General features: G+C 38.2%; 1 protein-coding gene and 1 non-coding gene across 2 annotated transcripts in view; both read left to right on the top strand.

Annotated features, from left to right (window-relative positions):
- LOC110674284 (putative uncharacterized protein DDB_G0288973) overlaps positions 1 to 12789 on the top strand; it is a 62998-nt gene that overhangs the window by 25457 nt on the left and 24752 nt on the right. The gene's annotated exons all lie outside the window — the stretch shown is intronic.
- Positions 12027 to 12099, top strand: Trnat-ugu. The gene has a single exon. It is a non-coding gene; the product is annotated as a tRNA-Thr (tRNA).

Below are 12789 nucleotides of genomic sequence, written 5' to 3'. Positions count from 1 at the left end.
CACAGATCATATTCCCCTCGGGGAAAAAACTTTCCTTCGTCCCTTCAACCGACCGCATCAATCAATCCCGCAAGATTTTCCTGATTGATTACAATCCATTTCTGGCATCTGATTCCGATTTCCTCGGAAATTCATCATCCTCAGAGGAAATAATTAAATAAAACTTCTTCCTGCTTTCAACCGGGCGCCTAAGCCCTCATCGCCCCTTTAGCGTCACAGATTCAACCAGTAGCGAAGAAAACTCTTTTTCTTTCAGCTCCTTTTTATCAAATTTCCACGAGAACACTTCTGTGGCTCCTGGGAGACATTACCTTCCCACCGATCGGCCATTCAGTGTAAGGGTATGCGATATGGTTTTATCCATATCTATACGGAATGAAACAATATACGCAATTGCTTGAACTTGTAATGACGGAACGAAACGAAATATGAAAATGTTTCATGAAGATCGATTCAAAATCCGATATGGCACGGAATTATTAGAAATGAAACGAAATTTTGATTTTGTCCTGTGGAATATGTTTTCGCAGAGGGCCTGCAATCACATATGCATGAATCCTGAGGGGCCTTTCTTAGCCAAGTGGTTAGAGCCCGCGGCTGTCAAGCAAAGCCATGCTTAAGGGGTCTGGGTTCGATTCAAGGTCAATCCTAGATCTTTTCGTAATAGATATCTCCTTGACTTCCCTGGGCATAGAGTATCGTTGTACCTGCCACGCGAAAATGGCAACGTAGGCAAAGAAAGCTCTCAGTTAATAACTGTGGAAGTGCTCAGAAAAGACGTAATCCCAAGAAGAAGAAGAGGAAGAGATTTCGTTTTATAGAATTCCGTGAAATTCCGCGGAATTTCGTTTCGTACGCTATCGAAACATCGCATACCCTCAACCCAGTAAAACGCGAGCGCCGAGAAATGGCACTTTTGGGACGGGACCTTAAAAAAAGAACATCAAACCGAAAAGGAATAACCCCTTTTCTTCGGGACAATTCCTTCCTGCCTGGCTGCCTTGGAGGCACAGGGCATGGGCTTTGGGTCGGAAAGTTGTAATTTAATTTTGTAAAACGTTTCCTTCCACATCATCGAAATTTGTTTGCCTTTCCGAGATCTGCTCTGGTCGGCGACAAACTGCGGGCGGCCAAAGATGCAGCAGCATAATGGGGGAACCCGATTTTTTTACGATGATGAACTCGTGATCTTATCACTTGAGGCTTTTGAGTTGATTGTCGTCTTCGTCGTCGTCGTCGTCTTTAGGGCGGCGTTGGGGTCGGCGGTTTGTTAAACAGTTTGTGTCCTTTGTTTTGCCTTTTGGAGAACAATTTAGGCTCAAGTGTTTTCTCTTTGTTTGGAAATTGGGTTAACCCGCAGAGGGAGTGCGATTGTTTTTCACGAGAAAAGTGTTTTCGATGACAATAAGAACAATTTTTTTGAGAACTTCTAGCAACCAAGTTACGAAAATATTTTAATTTAATTTTAAAATGCGTTCAGATGACTAAATCAACAGAGTCTTCAATGTGTTCAAATATTATTCATTACATCTTAAAATTTGCTGGAATCAAGACGTTTTCTCAAGAATTTCTTCTTCTTCTTCTTGACATTCGTCCTCACTGGAACAGAGCCTGCTTCTCAGCATAGTGTTCAAATGAACACTTCCACAGTTATTAACTGAGAGCTTTCTTTGCCAAAGTTGCCATTTTCGCATTCGTATATCGTGTGGTAGGTACGATTATACTCTATGCCCAGGGAAGTCAAGGAAATTTCCTGGACCAATCAAGAATTGAACGCAGACACCTTCAGCATGGCTTTACTTTGAAACCGCGGACTCGAACCACTCGGCTAAGGAAGGCCCCTTATATAAATAGAACATGCCAAATATGATTAGGACTACTCCCGAACTTCACCAATATTTTAGGAATCAGTCAAGCAGATTAGAGCAGGTTTCTCTTTTCAAAACTGTGAGAGAAGAATAGCCTTGACCATCATTTCTGCCAAAATGGAGTACATGGTTGCAGGTAGAGATAGATGAAGGCCTATTAGTGCTGAAGTAGTGTGAATGGCAAAAGAAAAGGTCATGCTTTCCTTTGAAGAGTGAATCAAAAGGATAGGCTCCACCCAATTCAAGTACACTGTTGCAGGCAGAGACAGAGGCACGAGGCTGTTTTTGAAGGATATATGTTTAAGAATTTGTTCATTTTAAAAAAAAATCCCTAAACATTCTTCTTCTTTTTTTTTTCAGGTAAACCATAACAAGTTGAAGCTCGTACAAAAAAGTCAACTCAAGGTATAATTACTCCTATACGTTTCCATTATCGACGAACCAATCAGCGAAAAACGATTCCTAAATATTTACAAACATCACAGAACTAGAACCCAGTCTACGTATTTCCTGGCGCTCTAGCCTCTACTGCTAACTGCCGCCATACCGCCCCTTTATTGATTGGAGTAAATCAAGCCAGCGCGCGTATCTCTCAGGGCCCTCGCCACCAGCAAGTACATGTGAAAGCAATACAATCTCTAAACAAACAGATGAATCGGAGCTTTTCAAACACAATCAATTGCTCGCGAGCGTTAACGATAATCAGTAAAAGTCAGACAAACGCCATTTGTCGATGGTGGCAACCAGGCAGTCAGTCAGTCAGTCAGTGGATGGATGATGGTGCACGTTTATTGTAGGTTTTTTTTTTCAATTGAACTTTTAAACAAGTGTGCTAGCTAGGCTGTATAGGCAGTTCAGCAGCAATATGTGTTAATCAGTAAGCGTTCAACATATGTGGACCAAACTCGTGTGTACGGGGAAAAATGATGAGTAGGGTGCATCCTAAGTTTTTGATGTTCTGAAAACGAAAAGTTTGTTTTCTCTTCTAAATTTAAGTTACATAAAAAAGAAAATCTCAAAATTTTGGCCAGAATTTCAAAATTAGAGGCGATGCAAGCGACATGAAATCAGTAATGAAAGGTGGCGAAGATGTCTGCTGAACCGAATCAAAAACAAAACGGAATTCACGCGAGCTTCAGAGTGCTGATTTATTCGCATCTGTCATGCTCGCGAGTAAACGAACCTTAACTAATTCGTGAGCGTAGTCGTAGCTGTTCAGAATCAATGCGTTTTTGGAAAAAACTACTTTCCCTCTCAAGTTTATGGTACTTAAGGGTTTTTTACTACAAACTGGTAGTTTACTATCAATTTGATGGTTATACAATTGATTCATTTGTTAAGACAGCAATCAATCATACCTTGTTCGGTTACAAGCGAGTAAATGTTCACGAACTTTTCGCTTTTTCTTCTGGTATTTCATCGGGGCATGCGGGTGCGAATGTACTAACACCAAGCCTGTTAGCGAGTCATTTGCACTGCACCCTCAAATCGCTTGTATCACCTCTAATTTTTAATATTATTTGCTCATATTGTGAGGTTTTATGCTTTTGTGATTTGAATCAAAAGAGCACACGAATTTTTGGCTGCGAAAACTTTCGAAAAGTGTACCTCACCCTAATGATGAGCCTGTGTATTTTTATTTACTGTTCGCGCAGTCTTCTTCGAGCGATTCACCAGTTAAACAAACATTTGACCCGAAAGCGGCACTTTCAAACGCCTCCATGATGAAAGTCGATTCGAGCGCGCTGTCGAGTTAAATTCATGTGCTACCGGTATAATTTCTCCACCATCTGTTGGATGGTAGGCCTCTTCTGATGGAGAAGCTTCCTCGACTGGCTGCGAAATTCATGCTTCAATAACCCTCCACCGATCCGCACCTAAATTTGACCTGAAATGGGCGCTGAAAAATCCTGGCGACCAAAATCTGACAAGAGGAGGCACAGTGGTCGCACTCCGTGCAAATTTCGGCCAAAAGTACAAATCTCACTCACATAGTTCAAAAATCCAAATTCATTTAAAAATCATTTTTTTATGTTAATTGTGACCGAAACAAAAAAAAAAAACGATATGTTTGCTAAAATCGGTTTGAATTAGGCATAGTCTCTTATTCTACCTTATAAAATCCTGTCAACATAAAACTTTATTGAAATGTAGTTATTTGCATTCCAATTTAAAGTGGGATATCGTTGCAAAACTTTTTGTGATTACTGAATTTGTCATCTCAAAATGACAAAAACAAAATCGATTGATTTTGATTTGAAAAATCGATTTGGTGAACATTGGACCACTGTGGGACGGCTCCAACGACGTAGTGACCTTTTTCTCGCTTCACGGATGACGGCGTAATAGATTAATTTTTAATTTCATATTTTGTCACCTCACTGCCGATCGAAGGTAGAGAAGAGGCACACGATAATCAGGGGTTCGTTGATGAAACCTGAGCTCTTGACCTTTTCTGGAGGCGGTTTCATAGCTGCCTATGGGAGCTGGTTGAGATTTTCGAAATTAGGCGAGTGGTTTGCTGTTGAGCTTCGGGAAGTTCATACAGCTGTGAGCAATTCGAGTTTGAGCCGTGACGAATCAAGACTGCACGCAGTTGTTTGCTTATGATTATATCTTGTGCTGCTAATGATGGTGTGAAGTTTGAAGAGAGAAGCGTTTGCAGCATGGACTAGCTGCTATACGTACTAAAAGCAGCGAGTAAAGGTCATGAGAAGCAATTGCTAAAATTTGCTGCAAAGGAGTGAACAATTAAAAAATGTCTGGAATTTCAAACATTTGGACCATCCCTCTGAAAATTCCAAATCATTTGGTCAACGCAGTGTCCTCGCAGTGACAAATCGTAAGCTCATTAACCCATTAACAAAATCTTTTATTTTTTTAAATGTAATTAAAAAAATAGGGAATTTGAAAGCAAATTCCTAAACATTTAACTTATTTTCGATCTTATCTAGGAACAATGTGTTCAGATTTTTGTTTATCCCTTTGGTGGATGTAGGTTTAAAAAAAATCGTGGGGCTCGTTTTGAAGTTACACCCTTGTGATTCTATAAGACCAACAATTCAAATGAAATCTGGGCTATTCTAATGGGTTTTTATTGGCCGTGATTATAAGATGAAATGGTCCATTAATATTTTATGCAACCACAATTAACCGATTTTCCATAGGCTCAAGCGCTATAAGGCATTACGGAGCCAATTTTGTATTTTTATTAATATGAACTATTCATACAGCCCAACTAGCTACCCCCTCGGCTGTTTCAACAATCTCTGTACTGCCCCAGAACTTAAACTTTAATTGCTGAGTAATGCACTATCGGCCAAACTATGACACGCTGGACCATTGTGATTACTCTTGTGATGTATGTATAGCATACATTACTAAATTTAGATTTTCCACAAATTTACTATTTTACTTACGGGTTTCCCGTACTTTTCGATCACACAAACATGTAAAAGCACTGGATGAATACAATAGTGAAAGAATTGTATAAATCCATCAACCCATTCCCAAGGTAACTCGTGGAGAGGATCCCTCAATACTAGGAATTCGCCTAAGAGAAGTGAGAAATACCCATTATTATCTAGTTTCATCTAGTTTCAGTTCAACTGAAAACCCCTCTACCGGCAGCTTTATTTTTTTACCGCAATAAAAATATTCAAAGCTTGATAACTTTTTTGTTTCTCAATATTTTTGCACCATTGTTTCATAAGTTCTCAAAAAACTCTTCTTGCTTTAGAATCTGATCATTGAAAACCTTGATCATTTATCTACTGAATCCTGAGATATTCCGAAATTCAATATTCAATTATTCCACTTCTCTGCTAGCGGCCATAGCTGCCAGCAGAGGTTTTCGCATTGCATTTGTAGTCAGCTTTTGGCAGTTATTAAAACGGCTTGTTCGTTCTTCTGTAGTATCGGTTTGCTTTGATGCTTCGAATCGTACTACGTAAATCAATTTATAGTTCTAGCAACCACGAGTTTAAGCTTGTTCTTTTCACAACGGAAAAACAGTTAGAGTTAAACTTGGAGGAGAATAATATCTCAGCTAAGTTAACCCTTGCGCTGAAAAATATGTTTTTATAAGACTCTTTTTGAGCGTATAATAATCCATAATTTCAATAAACTATGAAACATATTGAAATATGAGAGAACAGCTTATGATCAATAGAAGGAAAAATATCTAATAAACATTTTAGCGAGTGTAATGCAAATAATTATTATATCATTAAACCTACAAGGAGTTGCCGATGATATAAAAAAGGTAAAATTCCCAATTGAAAATAAGCTTACTTATAGCCAATAGTTATGGAACCAGAACAAATCCAAAGAATAGCCTATGTTTAAAAGAAGGAAAAATTTCTGATGAAAATCACTTCAAACCCTTGTTGGTAATTCAGAAACGAACCAACCATTAGCTTAGAGGCTTGACGCGAGTTCACAATTTCGTCTTGAATAAATGGATCGTTTTAATTATTCTCTTGGAGCCCTAATAAAGCGACAAACATGACGTTCAGCTACATCATAAAAATAAAAAAAAATTAGCTGATCAGTTATTCGGCCACAGTTAGGAACCCAACTCGTCAGCGTTGAAGCAATTTGATTTTTTTTTCTTCGTAATTCGGCTAAACGGCATTCGGCCAAACGGAATTCGGCCAAATGGCATTCGGCCAAATGGCGTTCGGCCGAATGACCCGGAACCGTACCTTACATTGAGTTCAAAGTTGAGAAAAACAATTTGTGGAAATGTATTCTTCAAATTATACCACCTCGAGCGGGGGTGGTAATAAATTAAGGAATTGAAAGTTGATTTTTACATCGGTTTAACATTTTTCTTTCGGAGTAGCAACTAAAATCTTTCGTATGAAGCACAAACATCATCTCTTGAACTTCTACTCAATTTTATACATCTTTTTTGCCTGGTGCAAAGAAAAACATTTTTTTTAGGAAATTTTTTTAATTATATCACTTTTTTTTAAAGATAATAAGCAGAAATTCGACAAATCGACTGAACTATAGCCGATCTTTCCACCGAAAAGTAGCGCATGTCGTGTTGTCGTAAAATAAACATAGTCCCATCTACTGCTATATTACAACAGTAACAAATGGCACCCTACGTTGAATTCAAAAGACTTCAATCAAGTGCACAGGTGCACATGGGAATTCATAGCTTATGCGATTCAAGTCCATTCATTCATTTGGTTAAATTGTACGCAACAATCTGGTTCGGTGTTTGTGTTTCACCACACTGCTGTTTCAGCAAACTTGAAAACTTGCTTGTATCGAAACTTGTATGCTGTATCGAAATTAATAATCCCATATGTCCCATATGCAATGGATCTCCATCTACACGATACTTCAGACGTGACTTTACGTTGCTGATGTTTTATCATCTGCCTGTGAGTTTTTTTTAATAAGAGAATAGCTCAGTTTGGAATTCCTCCGTAATATACATTTAAAATAAGCAACGAGTCTCTTTTAAAGTATTTCCATATACTTCAAATTAACTTCTTTGGACATAAAATCATGGTCAATATATTCCCCTTTCAGTTAACCCGTATAGGCCTAAGTGAAAGAAAAATTACTAAAACTCTCATCGCTCAGTGAATACTTAACGGATTTCAATTATTTTTTGTCAGTATACTCGTACACATATCTTGTTTCTAAAAGTGGTCAAAGAATCTCGGAAATGTTCCTGTGGCCGGAGTTATTGCGGTGAGTCTCTGGGTCAGGTCGGGTAACAAGGGTTCTGTGCTTCTGTGCCCCTGGAGGTAGGCAAATTTCAAGTCACAGATAATTTACAGAACTGGCTACAATGTGGCCACAATATCAAGGAGTTTTAAGAAAAACGCATCAGCGTAAACCTTCTGGTAGTCATTAAATTGAATAATTATGTCAACTGCATTTGATTGATCCTACAAATGACCATTTTCAGGTCCCCGGGATGCCTCAAACTTATGATAAAGTGCACAGTTTGTATCTTCACATCTGTGTCAAGCTTATTGGAACGCATTTTAGTGAACTATTATGTTCGATCTATACTTTTAGAGATTTGAATCGGTTAAGTACCTAACAAATCTAGAGCCGGTTCTTCAAGGTATTAAGTCTGAGTGGCCAAATCTGGTATACTCTAAATGGTGCAAAACTATTCATTTATACTGTTGAATATCAGATCTTAATGATTTATGCAAAATAAAATTAATGGCATTGGAAATAAATAAAGATTACTTGGCATGTCCCAAAAAATCGTCTTTTTCTACCCGACTTGACCCAGTGACCCACCGCAATAACTCCGGCTACAGGAGTATTCCCGAGTTCCTCTGGCCATTTCTAGAAACTAGATATGTGGGCCAGTATACTGACAAAAAAATATTTGAATCCGTTAAGTATTCGCTGAGTGGTAAGGGTTTTAGTATTTTTGCTTTCACTCAGGCCTATACGGGTTAACTTTACTCATCTTGAACAAACATTTCATGCATTAATATGAACGTTTCGAATTGTAAAAGAAAAATAATACTTCTTTTTTTAAATTTTGCCAGATGACATTATGCCAAACGGCTTTTTGCCAAATGGCTTTATACCAAATGGGGTCTTTAGAGAAGGTCTAACTTATGTGTTATTTTTCTTACTATTTTCGTTGATTTCTTGTTCTTGTATTGCCACTTAGTGTTTCTTATCATAAGAAATTCAATATATGTTTGAAATATCTCTAAATCCTTTAATATTTATTATGACTCCCCTTTTATTTTCATACTGACCTCCTTTCAACACGCCGTTTTTAGGTTTCCTTATATTCCATAGGATTCCACAATCATATTATGACCTCCTTTTAAATTCATGAGGTTTAGGAAGTTTGTCAAAGTGTGCATTGGAGTTTTTGCAAACAAAAAATGATTTTTATTACATTTTGAGAGATTTTTTAGATGAAGGCATACTAGATTCCAGAAAGGACGTGAATGGTTTGTGCACTGAATTCTATTTTTTTTATTCAATGATGATCGGGCAAACACACACATCTCTCGCAGAGGACCTGGGATCCAATCCCATTCCCGAAATAGTCACTAAAACTTTCAGTGACGATTTCCTTCGGAAGGGAAGTAAAGCCGTTGGTCCCGAGATGAACTAGCCCAGGGCTAAAAATCTCTTTTATAAAGATAGAAAAAAATCTGTGCAAAGGGATAAGACAAGAAACGGTTAAGGGGTGATTACGTTACCGAAATTACATGATCAGTACGCTGATGATAAGTAGAACTGATTTCGTAACATCGGTAATGCCTGCAATGTAAATCAAATAGAGCTCTCACTTTTCCGAACTGAAAAAATGATCCGATCAATTATTTCGTAAGTAAAAGTGACATAACGCTTCTACTGGATTAGCTATCAAAATTACTTACTTTGGTAATAAGCTGAAATTTTACTTGAGCTCTTTACTTTAGAAGTCCGTTTTCCGCTTAAAAATCTTTTGCTGGCAAACTTTTTAGCAGTCATCTTAATAATGCAGAAGCCTCAGAATGCGAGACAAAAAAAAAAGAGAAATGAAACATATATTATTTGGGTCTACCAATCAGTGGTTGGATTCCATAAACCCAAGCCAATGGTAGAGGAATTTAGTTTCAGAGGCACTTACCGGTAAAAACTAAGGTTTGCATCTATTCTCTAATAATAATGTCACAGATCAGGCAATAGCTTACTTCACCAAAACTGTTCTGAAAATTTTAAAACCTCTGGAAACGGAAAACTTGTTCTGTTGATGTTCGCATCTGTTGGACACTTACTTCTCAGACTTCAACTATCTCTAACAGTTTCCTACTGTTTATTCAGCTTAAAGCTCGAAAATATGCCCTTTGGCCGCAGTATTCAGAAAATCAATCTACTGTACAGTTTATAACAACATATAATTAACCGTGGGTCCCTATTATTCTTTCCATCTTGTCAGTTTGCCATTCATTTCCCAACGTCACCGTTTTCGGACGCCCAATAGACTAAACAAGTCGGCTTTGTATTCCGATAAAAATCAATTACCGATTCAGAAGGCGTTCGCCCGATTGTGCACGGGAAAAAATCACTTGCCATTATTGAGCCTTTTTTTATCTGCGCTGCCTCAGGTGATGCTGGACCTTTATGACCGTAAGATCTACGCAAACCCCCCGCATCATGGTTTTCAGCAAGAAACAACAAAACGAGGCCGACCCGAACGAAATTAAATTGCCAGTCTAGATGATGGTCAAGCTTCTGCACAGAATCGCGTTGCTAACTACTGATCATATATCGCATCGTCGAATTGGAGTAGCTGGGCACCCACTATGGGCGTTCAGGCGGCCAAAAATGGAAAAAAAGTTCTTGGGATTTCTTGTTGGTAATTCCAAATAGATACTTCTATTTAGGAATTTTTTAGGAATATCTCCTGAAAAATCAAAGCAATTTTTGTTGTTTTGTTGTAGCACTTGTTTGGAAAGCAATGAATTAAATTCAAACACAAGGTATTTGAGCATTTGTCGAATGGAATAAACTACTTTGATATAATATTTTATACAGATTTTTATATAATCTTCTGCTATCTTACAGAAATAAACCTTATTGATATTTGAAAATTACAAAACAATTTACATTACCATAATATCATAGTATTTAAGTTTTAACATTTTTAATAGCTCACGTTAACCACACTACCGGCAGCTTCATTTTTTACTACACAAATATTCACATAGCAATAACCTGTTTCTCGATATTTTTGCACCATTTTTTTCACAAATTCTGAAAAGGAAAGCGACATTTTTTAATTTCAAAATAGATTGTGGAGGAAAATTATGGTGCTAGTAGAGGAATAAATGAAACAATTTGTTATTTACTATAGACCCCCTTCAATAGATTTTCTCATAAACTTTTTTAACATTAAATTTGTATCACATGACATGAGACGGAAATATTTTTGTCCGCCAAACATTATGGTAACTGTTCATAGTGGCACCGCACTAAGCTAGACTCTGATTGCAGTACAAAAGAGAGATGTTCTCCAGCCACCATCCGAATCTGATATCAGAAGAGTGTGGTGGCGCATGTTCATAAACGGAATGCGCGTTGACGCCGCCAATGACTCACAAGAGTAACACGCGAAGGAACTTAAACAGCAAACAGCTCAAATCTATGATTCATGGCACGAACTCGACCGCCTTCGGATAAGGCAGGCTGGCTGCTGGACCGCGCTACCTTAGATATAGCAAACAGGAGTGGGGGACTACATCGAATGAGTGAGCACAGGCTGAGATTCACAAGAGCAGCCATCCATGTGCAACTGAATTGAAGGCCGTTCCCCAGAGCAGCGATGGCAGTTTCACAAAGTGTTCCCAATGCGATGTGAAACTAAAGAACTTATATTCTGACAACACTGAACGGTATTCGATCACCAGAAGAAGACTCTTCACGACGAAGCCTAGTAAGATAACAAAACGCGAAGAAATAATTAAAAAGAAGCAAAATATCTTGAGGTTATCTCTGTTACTGGATGCCGCCGTTCGTTCTCTGCTGCTGATAGATGATGATGATGATGGTGCGCTGCTCGATGATGTTCGGCCTGACTGAGTTTATTGTTTATGATGAAAACCATAATAATTGAAGTTAATACCATCACATAAGTGGATTGGTGGAGAACGAGCGCCGAGCACGTATTGCACTGAAGAGATTTAAAGATGACGACGAAAAACTGATAATGAATCACGACCGAGTTACTGCATGCCGGTGACCGCAGGGGTTCTCAATCTGTGCATTTCTGCATTACACAGATAGGTACAATTGTTATGGTTGTGATTATTGATAAGCGTAACATATAGAACAACAACTCTAATAAAAGGGGGCAGGATCCATCATTGATTTCGGAATTTTCAAAACCAACAAAATTCACAGGAAAATGTGTTTACTGTATTCTATTCTCCAACCGAAACACAGTGAACACATTTTCCTCGAAACATTTTTAGTTTTGAACTGAAACACTGCTTTTGAAGTTTCGATGATTACGATGACGGAGCGTTGATCATTAACGAGCTTTGTATCGACTCATTCGAGTCGATTACACTTGGTAGAGTAAGTGGCTCTAAATTAGAAAGTTCTTGGATCGATTTCACAGCGTAACAAAAATAACATGTTCGCCGGTTAACCATGAGTCCTCTCGTGGCGTAGGGGTAACGCGCCCTGTCTTGTGAACAGGGAGTCGTGAGTTCGATTCTCACCGAGAAGACGTGAAACTTTTTCGCAAATTTCATATAAATTTGTCCATTTAATCCAATTGCAATATATATGTAATGTTCAGTTTTTCAGTAGTTGTCAAAACTCTTTGTTTCTTTTATATGGCTTTTATATACTTTTCTAAGTCATCAAAATATAACTTTTTAGCATCGAATGTATTATGAACTTTGCTGATAAGTATTGTAGTACACATGAAGTTTGAATTCTGACACAAGTTATACGAATAAATTGCCGTACAAGCTTGTTTGCCTACCCACTAAAAAAACTCTCCTGAGATCCCTTTCCCTGACTTCCCCTCCAGCACCACCTTGCAGTATTACTTCGAAAGAGAGGTGTTATGTGCTGTTTGCACCGCTTTGTTAGATTTCAACGTATTCTATTAATATCATGCTATGCCCTTTGGCTCCTGTTAGTAGCTAGTGATGCTCTCATTTTCCGCCATTCAGCGACTCATATTAAGCCATTTGGTCATCATGATAAGCCCTTTGGCTCTTGTTAGTATTAATGGTTACATGCTATACTTTCACCATCCAGCGATCCGATCCTATTATCCTATCGAATAACCTACTTTGTTCAACTGTCGCCATTCAGTGACCCAGTCGGTTCCCCCTACACCGACCGTGAGCTCTTAGTTCTTGAACTTTTCGACTCTACTTGGATAATCCACGGCAGCAGATCTATC

The sequence above is a fragment of the Aedes aegypti genome, chromosome 1 (assembly GCF_002204515.2).
Source record: "Aedes aegypti strain LVP_AGWG chromosome 1, AaegL5.0 Primary Assembly, whole genome shotgun sequence".
Classification (NCBI taxonomy): Eukaryota; Metazoa; Arthropoda; class Insecta; order Diptera; family Culicidae; genus Aedes; species Aedes aegypti.
The sequence above is the reverse complement of the archived record's forward strand: the minus strand, read 5'-3'. Positions and strand labels throughout refer to the sequence as shown.